General features: G+C 41.4%; 1 pseudogene; it reads right to left on the reverse strand.

Annotated features, from left to right (window-relative positions):
* Positions 1-13422: 13422 nt before the first annotated feature.
* On the reverse strand, positions 13423-13496 carry LOC116528729 (annotated as a pseudogene).
* Between the last annotated feature and the right edge of the window lie 1705 nt (positions 13497-15201).

Below are 15201 nucleotides of genomic sequence, written 5' to 3' on the forward strand. Positions count from 1 at the left end.
CAAGGAAGAGAAAACAGGATGTGCACGTTCTTCTATTACGCTTTCTTTCCTTTTTTGTTATGAAACATCTTCAAGTTAGAAGAAGTTTATTAAAATAACAAATACCCATGTATTTGACACTTAGAATTAAAATGAAAATTTGGAAGTAGTTTTGCATTTTCAAGTGACAACAACAGGCTGTTGCGGTGGCTCACACCTGTAATCCCAGCACTTTGGGAGGCTGAGGCAGGCAGACCACTTGAGGTCAGGAGTTCGAGACCAGCCTGGGCAACATGGTGAAATCCCATCTCTACTAAAAATACATGAATTAGCCAGGCTGGTATGGCATGTGCCTGTAATCCCAGCTACTCAGGAGGCAGAGGCAGGAGAATTGCTTAAACCCAGGAGGCTGCAGTGAGCTGAGATCCAGCCACTGTACTCCAGCCTGGGTGACAGAGCAAGACCCGTCTCAAAAAAAAAAAAAAAAAAAAGATTGAGAGACAGAGAGAGAGAACAACTCACCTCTTCAACCAACTCTTGACTGGCTAACCTTGAAATCAATCATTCTTCGAGTGCTGGTCTGGCCAACAGTGAAGCTTGTGGTTTCATCTCGGTTTTACCACATAGGAGGTAAAGAAACAACAGGGTGAGTAAAACATTCCAGAGAAGGGTTGTTTTGGGAACCAAAACAATGTAGAACAATTGGAGAAAGAGAAGGGTTAGTTTGGTTTGTAGAGACTTAAAGTCCCCAGGATGAAGTCACATGAAGAGGGTAAGACAAAGCAAGATAAATTTGTCACAAGCACTCTTTCATGCCTATTTCATGGTAGGAGTTGCCATTTTTTTCTGCCATTGGTTTCAAAGTTTCAGAAGCATAGTTGAGCAAAGAAGCTCATCCTCATTGCTGCCAATGTTGATTCCAGACAGCCCTGGAGACAATGGATCTGCCATGCCCTCATCACTCTATCTCAGACTGAGCTGTTCCTTCCTCTTCCATTAGTAGGAACATTGAGAACTGCAAAGAAGACAACCTGCAGCCATAGTGCTCAGGCCTGTCAGATTCCCGCCAAGGCAAGCTGCTTTCAAGTGATTTGTGGTGGTAAAAAACCAACAACAGGCCTGGCACGGTGGCTCATGCCTGTAATCCCTGCACTTTGGGAGGCTGAGGTGGGCAACGGCTTGAGCCTGTGGGTTTGAGACCAGCCTGGGCAACATGGTGAGATACCTATCTCTACAAAAAATACAAAAATTATCTGGATGTGGTGGTGAGTGCCTATAGTCCCAGCTACTCGAGAGGCTGATGTGGGAGGATTGCTTGAGCCCAGGAGGTTGAGGCTGCAGTGAGCAGAGATCAAGCCACTGCACTCCAGCCTGGGTGAGAGAGTGAGACCCTGTCTCAAACAACAGCAGCAAAAAACAAATAAAAAAAATAAACAACCCCAAAATCAAAAAACCAACAACATTAACAACAGTAGGATTGATTAAGAAACAAGAATGCAAGATTAGAGGCTCAAGCTCAAACAGTCAACATGAGGCAGGAGAGGATTACAGCACTGGTGCCCAGGATGCAGCCAGCTTTTTCTGCCAGTCTCTTGGCCCCCTCATCATGTCGCTCGGCATCTTGATCCCAGAAGTCATCCACCACCACCTTGATAACCAAGGCAAAGGGTCTGTGAATGGACCTTGGATGCATTCCTTTCAAAACCACACCATTTATATTAGGTTTTTAGGCGGTTTAAAGGAATGCAAAATTGTTCTGCTTACTTCCTCTTTGAGTTTTTCTTTGCCACACTCTTTTATTTTCTCCTGGCTGCCCGGCTGTGTTTGCTTTTGTTACTGATTCATCAAATGTCCACTCACACAGGCAGCATGTTTACAGGCTGCTAGGCTAAAGAGGTGAAAAAGCTTTCCTCTGCCTGGGTGTGGTGGCTCACGCCTGTAATCCCAGAACTTTGGGAGGCCAAAGCTGGTGAATCACCTGAGGTTAGGTGAATCACCCGAGGTTAGGAGTTTGAGACCAGCCTGACCAATATGGTGAAACCCCATCTCTACTAAAAATACAAAAAAATTAGCCGGGCATGGTGGCGTGCACCTGTAGTCCCAGCTACTCAGGAGGCTGAGGCAGGAGAATTTCTTGAACTTGGGAGGTGGAGGTTGTAGTGAGCCTAGATCATGCCACTGCACTCCAGCCTGGGTGACAGAGGGAGACTCAGTCCCAGAAACAAAAAAACAAAACAAAACAAAAAAAAGATTTCCTCGTTGCCAATGACTCCCTCTGATATTTCTTTGGGGCCAATATACTCTTTTAATTATTTGATTTCTCCTGACTTTCAAAGTCTCCCTTTCTTATAATTAGATGAACCTAACCTGAGGCCTCCATTGATGGGAAAGGGCTTTCTAAGACAATATTCAGAGGATCGGCTTGACCAGAAAGATCAGCAGCAAGCACCCAGCTCTGGTACAAGGCCATATGTTTTTTAAGGAGTAGGACTCCATTAACATACTGTTGCTGGAGAGTTTTTTATTCTTTCCTCTTTCAGACTTAGAAGGATGTATGAAGTGTTTATTATTAGTCTAAACTGAGAGCAAGTGAGTGTCCTTATCATTCAAAAACAAATACACCTGTCTGGCAGCAGGAACTCTGCTTGGCTTTGTGAACCAGGAAAATCAACACCGTAGTCAGAGTCCAGCCAGTAAATTTGAGGGGCCTGTAAAGTCATGTTGGAGAAGGGGTTCTTTGTGGAAGGATTCAAACTTCCATGGGCTCAAGAATTCCCAGTGGAAGTTCAGGCTTGGTAGTCATTTTATCTGCACAGACTCTGTAGCCTGTTTGTGTATCTGATACTCTGATACTACTAAATGTGGAATATAAGAACTTCAGACCAAGCACGGTGGCTCATATCTGTCTGTAATCCCAGAACTTTGGGAGGCCAAGGCAGGCGGATCACCTGAGGTTGGGAGTTTGAGACCAGCCTAACCAACATGGAGAAACCCTCTACTAAAAATACAAAATTAGCTGGGAATAGTGCTGCATGCCTGTAATCCTAGCTACTTGGGAGGCTGAGGCAGGAGAATTGCTTGAACCCAGGAAGTGGAGGTTACGGTGAGGTGGGATCACTCCATTGCACTCCAGCTTGGGCAACAAGAGAGAAACTCCGTCTCAAAAAAAAAAAAGAACTTAAATCGTAAATCGGTGAGAACACTCTAAAAAGTTAGTAGGGAAAAACCTAACGGTTAAAGGAAAACCAGTATTCTCTGACTGCAGTCAGATTAGCATTTCTTTCTGATGTCTTCCTAATGCCTAACTCTTGACCACTTTCCTTATGCTGAAAAAGGAGCTAGTTCAGTTCTGAAACTTAGTTATGCCATCCTGATTTCTTTCTTCTATCTTTAAAAATTTAAGAGTAACTTTACATTTTTAAAATAAAATGAGTAGTCCCTGAATTCACAAGGCTGTAATGCAAGACTCTGTATTCATTCAGTTATTGACTAATCCTTGCGTGCCTTTGAGATTTAAGGCATTGTATTGTTTGGACAAGATAAATGTGCCCTGTTGGAGCTTATGACCTAACAGGGAAATAAGATATTCTCAATTTAGGCTCCCTCAGCACACACCAGATCCACACACTCGTTGTTTCCACAGTTTCAATATCAGTTTCAAAGATGTTTTCATATTAGAGTCAGTCTCAGTCACCTACTGACCCTGACTCTCCCTCCTGTAATTTTAGTCCTTCCAAGGTTGGTCCCAGAAGAGTATTTTTCTTGTGTATGTGACAGCTTTAGAGTCACCTGAACAAGTGTGTAGTGTCAACTGTTTTGCCTTAGCTGCTCGTGAGTGGTTAGATGGTTCATCTATGTGGGAGAGTTTCCTAGGTCTATAAGCAGGAGGATGAGTGGGGTGAGAAGTATAATGTTTTGGAAGAAATAAAAGCATTTGACTCATTTTAAGGAATTACCCAAAATAAAGGAATAATTAAAAATATGGTTATTAGTATTAATGAATGTAATCAACCAAATTTAGAAGTCACATTTGTCACATTTTTAAACCCAGAGTAGGCTGCAAAAGAGTGTGAGTTTTGAAATTAGCAGAGTCATGTTCAAATTCTGCTCTACTATTTTCTATCTGTATAGACTTAGACCAATAACTTAAGCCTATAAGCCTGTATTCTCACCTCTGCAAAATGGAGATAGCGATATCCACTTTTCAGAATGGTATGAAGATTGAGTGAGCCAATCTATACCAAAGTTCTTAGTCCTGTGCTCCAAATGCTGATTCTCTCCCTGTCTTTTCCTCTACTTTTCTTTGGAGAATTACGCCTATATTTTATTTTAGTCTGTCCTTTTTTTCCCCTTGTTCTTGGCTTTTCTCATTGTTTTTGTTCTTATTTTTTCTGGCTGATCTTGTCTCTTTGGTTTCCCTCTTTTTCCTCTCTGTGGATGTTTGTTTTGCCTGTGTTTATTTTTCCATCATGAACTTTCCTTGAGTTCCTTTCTCATTTGCCTTTTTGCAGGCATCTTTTGTTTTACCTGGGGCTCTAAGCCCTTTACGTTGATGTCAACACTGATTGCTGATTTTGGGCTTTGTTGGAGAAAGGGGGTGGAAGGTGTGGGAAGACAGCTCTTAAGGGGCCTAGAGAAAGGATATTGGGAAGTTGAAGTGGTTAGTTGCTTGGCTATACATATTTTGCAGACATACATTTCAGTTCTTGGCCAGAAGTCTGACGGTTTTTCCCACAGGTCCTCAGGGTTTTTGAATCCGCCCCAATTTCACTTTCCTTACCCCCCTCCCTCTTTCTCTGCCCAGTTTTAGTGGAGCTCAGTTTTCTCCTGCTCAACTTCCTGTTACCTTGCTTTCTCTGAAACATGTTTTACCTATTACCGGTCTTCTTTACTGTTTCACTTATGTAGAACACCCACTTGGAAGCAGGGTTGTTTCTTAAGAGCGGGAGGTCATTACTGATAATGGCAGTAATAGTTGCCTATGATGCACCAGTGCTCACACAAAGCCAAAAACAGGACAGCAGGAACTCATAACCCTGATTAATTGGGACAGATTCTGAGTGTAGCCCAGAGAATCCAAAGGATAAAAACAAACTAAACAAGTGGTGGATGTCAGGAGGGACATGCCAGGGAGTATATCTTGCATTTTAATTTTCAAAAACATTTACTCATCTTTTATCCTGGGCCAAGCAATGAGCTAGACTCTGGGTATAGCTTGATGAACAATATAAGAAAAGCTCTGCCTTTAATCACTTTAAATGGTTCCAATTGTGCTCTAAACAGAATCTCCCTGCAATCTGTATCTATGATTTTAAATTTGGGACTACCTTTCTGTCTTGGGAGACATCATAGAAGGAAATCTGGGACTTGAGTGGCAACAATGGATCTTGTGGTGCTTGTGGGCAATGGTTGGTGGCACATCACAATTATCTGTCACATGTCCCTAATATTTTATCAAGAAAAATTTAAGCAAAAGTAGTGTTAATGCCAGAATAAGTGCTTATCACCTGTGACTCAGCTTCAATTATTAATATTTTGTTAATCTTGCTATTTTTCTCCTCTCCTCCAGTATTTTCTTGGAATATTTTAGTGAAAATTCCAGACACCATGTCATTTCCTCTTTATTTCAGCATGCTTCTCAAGTAGGGAAGAACTTTTTTTTTTAAACATACTACCATGCCATTATTACATGTAACAAAATCAATAGTAAATTTTTTTTTTTCTTTTTGAGACAGAGTCTTGCTCTTGTCTTTCAGGCTGGAGTGCAGTGATGTGATCGTGGCTCACTGCAACCTCTGGCTCCTGGGTTCAAGCGATTCTCCTGCCTCAGCTTCCTGAGTAGGTGGGATTACAGGAGCGTGCCACCACTCTCAGCTAATTTTTGTATTTTTAGTAGAGATGGGGTTCCACCATGTTGGCCAGGCTGGTCTCAAACTCTTGGCCTCAGGTCATCCACTTACCTTAGCCTCCCAAAGTGCTGGGATTACAGACTTGAGATACTGCATCCAGCCTATAGTAATTTTGTGCTGTCATCTAGTACTCAGTCCACATGAACAGTTCCCCAGTTATCTCAAAGATGCCTTTTTTTTAAAGTTATCTTTATTTTTTTATCTTCTGGAGATGGAGTCTCGCTCTATTGCCCAGGCTGAAGTGCAGTGGTGCAATCTCAGCTCACTGCAACCTCCACCTCCTGGGTTCAAACAATTCTCCTTTCTCAGCCTCCCAAGAAGCTGGGACTACAGGTGCACGTCACCGTGCCTGGCTAATTTTTGTATTTTTAGTAGAGACAGGTTTTGCCATGCTGTCCAGGCTGGTCTTGAGCTCCTGAGCTCAGACAATCCACCTGCGTTAGTCTCCCAAAGTGCTAGGATTACCAGTGTAAGTCACTGTGCCTGGCCTCAAAGGTGCCTTTTTATAGTTGGTCTGTGTGGATTGGGATCAAAGCAAAGCATACATATTACTATTGGTCGTTCTGCCTTTTAATCTCTCGTTTTGTAATTATAATCCTCCTTCCATTTTTTCTCCCACACCATTGATTTCTGTAGAAATTTGGTGTAGTGGGTATGCTGCCCAGATCCCTTCTGTATGACCAGAGCATTCATGTTATAGCTGTCAGGAGTGTGGGCAGCTGAAGGCCCACAGCATGCATCTGGTTGTTTCTGGGGTAAAAATGCCTGGCTTGCTTCCCCAATTTGGGAGCACTCTGAAGGACCATTCCAACTTGAGAGCTCACTGTGAGATTGCCTGAGACCTGTGTTGTGACTGCACCAGTTCAGTTTCTTCCTCTTCTCAACCCTATTTTCCTCACTCCTTTTTAGGTATGTTCTTGAGGCTACTTCCATTAAAATTTCTGAACACAGTCTCCTTGTCAAGGTCTGTTTTCTAGGAAACCTGACCTAAACAGTTAACACCAGGGGTGATTCTAGCAAGCAGAATCTAACATGGGATGTTGGACCTGAATCCCCTGCTTGCCAGCTGGCAATACAAAACATCATTAATGGTAGCTGGTGGAGTACCCATAGCTCTGGTGTGGTGTAGAGGTACAATTTAAAAAAATCACTGGTGGTGAACTAGGATGGGACACCATGGAAGGGAAAGAACTACCAAGGGTGGTATCACAGACATTTGATAGGTTGAAGGGAAGTAGCAAGCGTAAAGACTGTGGGAGCTTGGATAGCTGTTGCTAGGGGCTACTGATACATTGGACAAAGACAGTGAAAGCATGAGGGTGATTAATCACCAGAGGGCTTCCTCAGCAGCCTATAAAGGAATGTGTTTCTCTTGTAGCCAGAGGGAAGAAGCGGCAGGTGATCAGATCTGGGACTTTGTAAGGGTAATGTAGCTCTAGAGAAGACTGAATTTTTAAGTCTGGCAAATGTGCTATGCCAAGGTCAGGCCCCAGTTGGAAAGAAGTGAGATCCTAAGACTGGAGCAGGAACATCTGGATCAATGCATTTGAAAACACTGAATCACCAGATTTCCCTGAACCCCCTGGGCTCATAGAAATGATTAACTTTTCTCTGTAAAGCTAACTCTCCTCTTGCTTGAAAAAGATGCAGAGGTCTCTGCCTTATAACACAACACATAGTATAGTCTGAAGGGACTTGAATCAACTAGGAATTCCTCAGAACATCGTACTGGCACACTATTTAATGATGACAAACAGTAAGTCCTTAGAGACTGATATAGATTGGCTGTGTGTGTGCCCACCCAAATCTCATCTTGAATTATAGTTCCCAAAATCCCCATATGTCATGGGAGGGACCTTGTGGCAGGTAGTGTAATTGGGGCAGTTACCCTTATGCTGTTCTCATGATAGTGAGTGAGTTCTCATGAGATCTGATGGTTTTATAAGGGGCTCTTGCCCCTTTTACTCAGCACTTCTTGCTGCCACCACGTGAAGAAGGACATGTTTGCCTCCCCTTCTGCCATGATTATAAGTTTTTTGAGGCCTCTCTAGTCATGCTGAACTGAGAGTCAATTAAACTTTTTTTAATAAATTATCCAGTCTCGGGATGTCTTCATTAGCAGCATGAGAACAGACTGATACAGTAAATTGGTACTGGGTAGTGGGGTGCTGCAGTAAAGGTACAAAAAATGTGGAAGCGACTTTGGAACTGGGTAACAGGCAGAGGTTGAAGCAGTTTGGAGGGCTCAGAAGAAGACAGGAAAATATGAGAAAGTTTGGAACTTCCTAGAGAATTGGAGGTCTCAGAAGAAGGCAGGAAGATGTGGGAAAGTTTGGAACTTCTTAGAGACTTGTGAATGGCTTGACCAAAATGCTGATAGTGATATGGATAAGGAAGTCCAGGCTGAGGTGGTCTCAGATGGAAATGAGAAACTTTTTGGGAACTGGAATAAAGGTCACTCTTGCAATGGAAAGAGACTAGCGACATTTTGCCCCTGCTCCAGAGATCTGTGGAACTTTGAACTTGACAGAGATGATTTAAGGTATCTGGTGGAAGGCATTTCTAAACGTCAAAGGGTTCAAGAGGAAGCAGAGCATTAAAAGTTTGAAAAATCTGCAGCCTGATGATGCAATAGGAAAAAAAAACCCCATTTTTCTGGAGAGAAATTCAAGCTGGTTGCAGACATTTGCATAAGCAATGAGGAGTCAAATGTTAATCACTAAAACAATCAGGAAAATATCTCTCTGGGGCATGTCAGAGACCTTCACAGCCACCTCTCCCATCACAGGCCTGGAGGCCTAGGAGGGAAAAATGGTTCTGTGGGCTGGCCCAGGGCCTCCCTGCTCTATGCAGCCTCAAGACTTGGTGCCCTGTGACCCAACTACTTCAGCTAGGGACTGATGTACAGCTCAGGCTACATATACAGCTCAGGCCATTGCCTCAGAGGGTGCAAGACCTGAGCCTTGAAGGCTTATATGTGGTGTTGAACCTGTGGGTGCACAGAAGTGAAGAACTGCGGTTTGGGAACCTCTGTCTAGATTTCAGAGGATGTATAGAAATGCCTGGATGCCTGGTAGAAGTTTGCTGCAGGGGCAGAGCCCTCATGGAAAACTTCTGTTGGGGCAGTGTGGAAAGGAAATGTGAGGTTAGAGGCCACACACAGAGTCTCCACTGGGGCACTGCCTGGTGGAGCTATGAGAAAAGGGCCGCCATCTTCCAGACCCCAGAATGGTAGATCCACTGACAGCTTGCACTGTGTTCCTGGAAAAGCCACAGACACTCAACACCAGCCTGTGAAAGCAGCTGGGAGGGGTTAGGGGGACGCTGTTCCCTGAAAAGCCACAGGGACGGAGCTTCCCAATGCTGTGGGAGCCTACCTCTTGCATCAGCATGCCCTGGATGTGAGACATGGAGTCAAAAGAGATTTTTTTTGGAAGTTTAAGATTTAATGACTGCCCTATTAGATTTCTGATTTGCATAGGGGCTGTTGCACCTTTGTTGTGACCAATTTCCTCCATTCGGAATGGGTGTATTTACCCAATACCTGTACCTCCATTGTATATAGGAAGTAACTAACTTGATTTTGCTTTTATAGGTCCATAGGTGGAAAGGACTAGCCTTGTCTCAGATAAGACTATGGACTTGGACTTTTGGGTTAATGCCATAATGAGTTAAGTCTTTGGGGAGCTGTTGAGAAGGGCGTAATTGTGTTTTGAAATGTGAGAACATGCGACTTGGGAGGGGCCAGAGGCAGAATGATATGGTTTGGTTGTGTCCTCACCCAAATCTCATCTTGAATTATAGTTCCCATAATCCCCATGTGTCATGGGAGGGACCTGGTGGGAGGTAACTTAATCATGGGGGTGGTTATCCCCAGTTGCTGTTCTCATGCTAGTGAGTGAGTTCTCACAAGATCTGATGGTTGTATAAGCAGCTTTTCCCCCTTTTGTTCAGCACTTCTCCTTGCTGCCATCATGTGAAGAAGGATGTGTTTTCTTCCCCTTCTGTCATGATTGTAAGTTTCCTGAGGCCTCCCCACCCATACTGAACTGTGAGTCAATTAAACCTCTTTCCTTTATAAACTGCCCAGTCTCAGGTATGTTTTTATTAGCAGCATAAGAACAGACTAATACAGAGACCTTGTTAAAGACATCTGTACCCCAGAAGGTGGGAGATAATCCCTATAAACTTTCAAGGGTCCACCGCATCTGTGGAATTTTAAGGATCTCAGTAGTCTGGGCACGCGAGGACAGTTTCTCCAAAGTAAAGAACAAATTATAGTATCTTTCACCTCCTGCTACTAAAAAGGAAGCAAAACACTTGATAAGTCACTTTGGGTTCTTAGGGACAGTATATTCTACACTTAGGAATACTGCTTTGATCATTTGCTAAATGCCATGGAATATTTCCAGATTTGACAGGGTCCTAGAGAAGGAAAGGGGTCTGTAGCAGGTCCAGGCTGTGGCAAAAGCAGTCCTGCCACTTGGGCCATGTGACCTGCAGATTGTGGTGCTGAAAATATCTACAGTGGATAAAGGTGTGTATGACAAGCTCCAGTAGAAAAATCACACATAAATGCCCAGGGTTCTGGTTCAAGGTCATGCCCTTTGTAGGAGAGAACTACACACCAATCACAAACACAGCTCTCTTAAGCTACTGGTCCCTGCTACTGCTGGAGTATCTAATGACCTTGTGGTCAGAGCTAGATTTTGTCAGAACCACCAAGTCATAAGATTTTGTGAGCCCATAAGGAATTCATTGTAAATTGGAAGTAGTGCATCTGGGATGGGACATGCATGGGTAAGGGAGCATAAGTCTGTTCTTATGCTGCAAGAGCAAGTAGCCAGACTCTGTGCCTGGTCCTATTTTTTAATTGGTAAGTATAAGCAAGGTCATCATGAGAGTACAATGGCCTGGCTTCCGGCCTGTGTGTAGGATATCTTGGAATGGCTAGAGCACCCTGTGGGATTGGCCAAGTTCTCCATTGCAACTGTGTTGCAGTTTAACTTCTCCCTTTGCCCAATCTTGTTTGCCTCTTTTTCTTATAGGTATATTACCTGAGATCACTTTCCAATAAATCTCCTACATGTGGCTTTTTGTCTGTTTGTTAGAGAACTCTACCTAAGACATTAGGTCATTCATCCCATAGAATGTCTGGCTGATATTTCCTTGTAGTGTGGTTTTGAAGTTACTTGTTTTTCTATCCCTTTGTTTCCTGTAAAGATGTGGTTGTAGCCAGCGACTTCAAGTAGATTCAGGTGGTAAAGTGTGAATACATCACATTTCAAGGCATAAAATGTCCAGATGTCTCACTTTTTGTAATGCTAATATTGATTGGTAGGTTCAGGTATTGTCAGCCTGATTCCTCCAATGTAAGTTATTTTATAGCCCTATTTTTTTTCATTTTCCCTTATTCTTTTCATTTTTCATTTCTGTTTCCTCCTCTCCTCTTTTCATCCCCTCCTTCTGTATGTCTCAGATTTCCCAGCGGCACCATGTTTGTTGGTATGGAATAACTCAGGGCTCTTGTGATTGCTGGTAACTTGACCTCTTGAAAAAGAGGAAGAATAGCTGACCAGAGAGAAAGAAAATGGTTAGTTTTTATGTTCAAGTGATTGAATGTCTTACTCTAACTCTGTAAAAATGAGTTTTTGTTTGTTCTTGGAGTGAATGAGAAGAGTGAGTTTGTACTGGATATGGATGACCATTTCATACTCTATCATCACAAAATATCCTTTCCCTTCCTGCCCTCTACGTTCTCAAAGAATCGTTATTGGCATGATCCACTGCTCACATTTTATTGAAGTGTGATGGTACTTGCTGAAATGATCAGTTATTCTGGTATGTCAAATGAAAGGAAAGGGGAAAGGTCTGGTGTCCTCTTTTTAGGATCTCTCTTCCCTTGTATGATAATGCATAGCTGGCATCTGAAGATAATTCTTCTATCTCTATTATCTCATCAAAAGAATAACTGCAGGGATGGGAATTCATAATTAAGGAAGGTGGAAACACTTTGGCAAGCCATGGCAGCAGCTTTTTGGTAGGCATGGCTTTGAGCGTTGTGACCACCAATCAACTTGACAGTCTCCAGCTTATTTCATTTACACATGGGGCTAGCCAGAATGCTCATGTCCAAAGGCATTAAGAAAGTCTGTTCACCTGAAAAGAAAAAAAATTATTTGACAATGACATCTGATCTCTGTCATGCAATGGGTGATAGTCAGTATCTTAATTAAAGAACATATTTTCATTGCCAGTAACAGAAGATAAATGGGAATAGCTTCACCAAAAAGGAAAGGGAAGAAAAAAGATATATTGTGAAATCCAAGGAGAAGCTGAACATTCAATAGGTTTCGCAAAAGGAAAGAATCAGAAGTTAGAAAACTGTTAGAACCGAGGCCACAGTTTCCGCTTGCAGTGTCTCTCTGTTCACAGTCTTGAGAGAGAGATTGTGATTGGCTATCTTGCATCAACTGTCCATTCCTAATCAGCTATGGTAAAGAGATTTTAGTACAAATATGAGGGGAGGGCAGTTCTTACTGAAGGGAACTTTGAGTTATGGGCTGGACAGATATCCCCAAAGCTAGTCAATATCTGATAAGTATGAGGAATGGACAAATGATGTGTGGGTGGGTGCGTTTACACAAATACATGCAAATATACAAATGCTGTCATGTGTCACTTAAGGATAGGGATACAAGGGACACAATCTGAGAAATGCATTGTTCGGTGATTTTTGTCATTGTGTGAACATCATAGAGTATATATACTTGTACCAACTTAGATGGTAATAGCCTACTACACACCTGGGATATATGGTATAGCCTATTGCTCCTAGGCTACAAATCTGTAAAGCATGTTACTGTACTGAATAATGTAGGCAATTACAATGCAATGATGAGTATTTGCATATCTAAACATAGAAAAGGTACAGTATAAATAAGGTACAGTATAAAAGATAAAAAATGGTATACCTGTAGAGGGTCCTTCGAACAGAGTTTGCAGGACTAGAAGTTGCTCTGGGTGAGTTAGTGAGTGATGAGTAAATGTGAAGGCCTAGGACATTACTGTACACCACTGTAGACTATAAACACTGTAGATTTAGGTATACTTAATTTCTTTTTTTAGGGGGGGGATGGAGTCTCCCTCTGTTTCCCTGGCTGGGTTGCAGTGGCACAATCTCGGCTCACTACAACCTTCATCTTCCAAATTTAAATGATTCTTCTGCTTCAGCCTCCCAAGTAGCCAGGATTACAGGCACCTGCCATCACACCTAGCTATTTTTTTTTTGTATTTTTAGTAGAGACGGGGTTTCACCATGTTGGTCAGGCTGGTTTCTAACTCCTGACCTCAAGTGATCCACCCACCTTGGCCTCCTAAAGTACTGGGGTTACAGGCATGAAATAATAAATTAAGTTTAGCTTACTGTGACTTTTACACATTATAAATTTTTTAAGTTTTAAAAACATTTTGACTTTCATAATACTTAGCTTAAAACACACATTATACAGATGTACAGAAATATTTTCTTTCTTTTTAATCCTTATTCTATGTTTTTTCAATTTTCAAGTAATGAACTATAGAAGTGATCCCTGAAAGTACAGTCTTCTCTATTTTCATTTTCTATTTAAAAATTAAAAAATTTATTGTTTACTTTTTAAATTTTGTTAAGAATTCCCTCACACACACACACACACACACACACACACACACACACACAGACTAGTATAGGCCTGCATAGAGTCAGGAACATCAAGATGTCACTAGGTGACAGGAATTTTTCAGCTTCATTATTATATTATGGCACCACAGGTCTGTTGTTTACTAATATGTTGTTTTGAAGTACATGACAGATACACATACACATTTATAAAGATTATATATATAAATGTAAAATTCAAAAGCATCTGTAGAATAATTATTAAAATGATAATATGTAAAAGTTTCATGAAGGCAGAGACCTCATTGTCTTGTTTACTTCTTTTGTGCCTAGAATCTGGAAGGGTCCCTTGTTCATAGTAGGTGTTTGGTTATTATTCATTGGATTTATGAATATTCATAAATTATGACAAAATAAAGTAATACCAATTGTCATTAAAAGTGGGACAATGAGCCTGTGAGCTTCCTGATAAGATGCAATTTGAAGTACACAGCACTACCTATAAAATATTCTTGCCAAAATAGTTGAACATGAATCTAATCAAGGTTTTAGAACTAAGTTCCAGTTTACAGAAAATGGAGAAAGATACAAGTTAAATGATACCTCAAAGAAGCAAACAGATAAATCCAGAATATGGGATGTTTTATAGAATAACTGACCTGGGCTCCGCAACAAGCCAGTGGCCTGGGGGATAAAAATAAGAAAGAGCTTTAAGAGACAGAACAACTAAATTCAAACACACTAACTATAAAAAGAGATTTTGGAAATCATTATGAAATTTAATCATAGACTCTGTTAGATGACACCAAAAATTATTGCTAATTTTGTTAATTATGATAATGGCCTTCTAGCCATATAAGAAAGTATTCACTTTTTTGTTTAGAAAGTGCCCGTTTTTTGTTTGTTAGAATACATAATGAAGCCTGTAAAAATAAAATGACATGTTGTCTTTGATTTGATTTAAAATACTTCATCAAAGAAAAACAAAAAGAAAAAGGAACAGATGATACAATGGCAAAATCTTGGTAATTTTGGGGTGTGATTTGGGGGTTCATTTTCTATTCTCTTGATTGTTTTGTGTGTTTGAAATTTTTCATTAAAATGGGAAGAGAATAGAGCATATTTTCAGCTTTTTCTGAACTGATGAGTGTTAAGTATGTTTAAGATTTGCCATTATAATGTCCACATTTACACGGAGAAACACTTTTTGTGGGGCAAGGTGAAATGGTGCAAAGTGCCTTAATTTAAGAGTTAGACAAATGTGGTTTGAATCCTAACTATATGCCAAGGACTTCAGGAGGGAGGGAGCATGCCTGGAGCAAAGGCAGCAAGGGCAGAGGAATGACTGGTTTCGTGTGTGTATGTGTGTGTGTGTGTGTGTGTGTGTGAGTGTGTGTGTGTGTGTGTGTGTGAATGTGCACTTATATTTGAGGAGCGCTATGGCAAGTCTGGAGCAAGCACATAGTTTCCATTTGTCTCTTGGTCTTGTTTTTATATTTTTTTCCCTCCAATGTTATTTCAGCAGTAGTAAAGACTATCTTGTCAACAAATTATCTTAGAAGAAGACTGTTGAATTTGTTGAAAAATTGTTGAATTTTTGAAAAGTTGTCACTGTTGTAGATTATGCCCTGGAGGCATGTGTGCTATCTTTTC

Source organism: Sapajus apella, unplaced genomic scaffold (assembly GCF_009761245.1).
Source record: "Sapajus apella isolate SASKATOON/1434 unplaced genomic scaffold, GSC_monkey_1.0 scaffold59, whole genome shotgun sequence".
Taxonomy (NCBI): Eukaryota; Metazoa; Chordata; class Mammalia; order Primates; family Cebidae; genus Sapajus; species Sapajus apella.